The sequence below is a fragment of the Pogoniulus pusillus genome, chromosome 1 (genome assembly GCF_015220805.1).
Source record: "Pogoniulus pusillus isolate bPogPus1 chromosome 1, bPogPus1.pri, whole genome shotgun sequence".
NCBI lineage: Eukaryota > Metazoa > Chordata > Aves > Piciformes > Lybiidae > Pogoniulus > Pogoniulus pusillus.
In genome coordinates this window covers 54,377,135-54,377,861 of record NC_087264.1, presented here as the reverse complement: position 1 = coordinate 54,377,861, position 727 = coordinate 54,377,135, and positions in this window count along the sequence as shown.

Genomic DNA, 727 nt, shown 5'->3' with positions numbered 1-727 from the left:
TTTGTGTATGTATACTTAGTTCAGAAGGCAAAGATGTGGTTTGTGCAGTGAAGGTTAAGAATCCAAGCCAACCTTCAGCATACTGGAGTGTACAGAACCTCTTCTGGGTGCTCTCTCCCTTGCTTTCATGAGTAGTGCTTGCATATGATCCCTGAGCAAGATCTAAATGAAAACCAAGTTTTTTGTTCTGCTAATCACAGGAAGCAGTTTTATGACCACACTGTTCTGCTGTCTAGAAACTCCCTCCTCATTTCCACCCTACATTTATTCAAAGATGGTTTGTATCCATTTGAGGTTTTGTGCTAACTTTATCCCATTAGATGCAGAAACCTGATCCCCTTCCTTCATTTCCTGATGCACAGAGACCCATTCTGAGCCTTTGTCATGGCTTCTTTTTCCCCAGACTTAACTCCAAATTTCTAATAGGCACATTGGAATACATTTCTTTAGTGGGAATCTCTTAGGATATTTCTATTCTTTGTCTAGAGTTTCCACCCAGGAGGTGTCATTCTCCTGGCTCTTCTGAATGACCATAGCTGTCACCTGTCTGCCACAGGCTTGGTAATCTTTAAAGTACTGGAAACATTCTCCCCCTCTAGAATGCCATTGGTCAGCGAAGCCTGGCTGCTGGGATGGTTTTCAGGGCTCTATTCTCCTTTGGTTGTCCTTCTCTGCCCTTGGTGTCCATGCCTTACAGCATATGTTGGGGACATGACAAAAGTGCGGC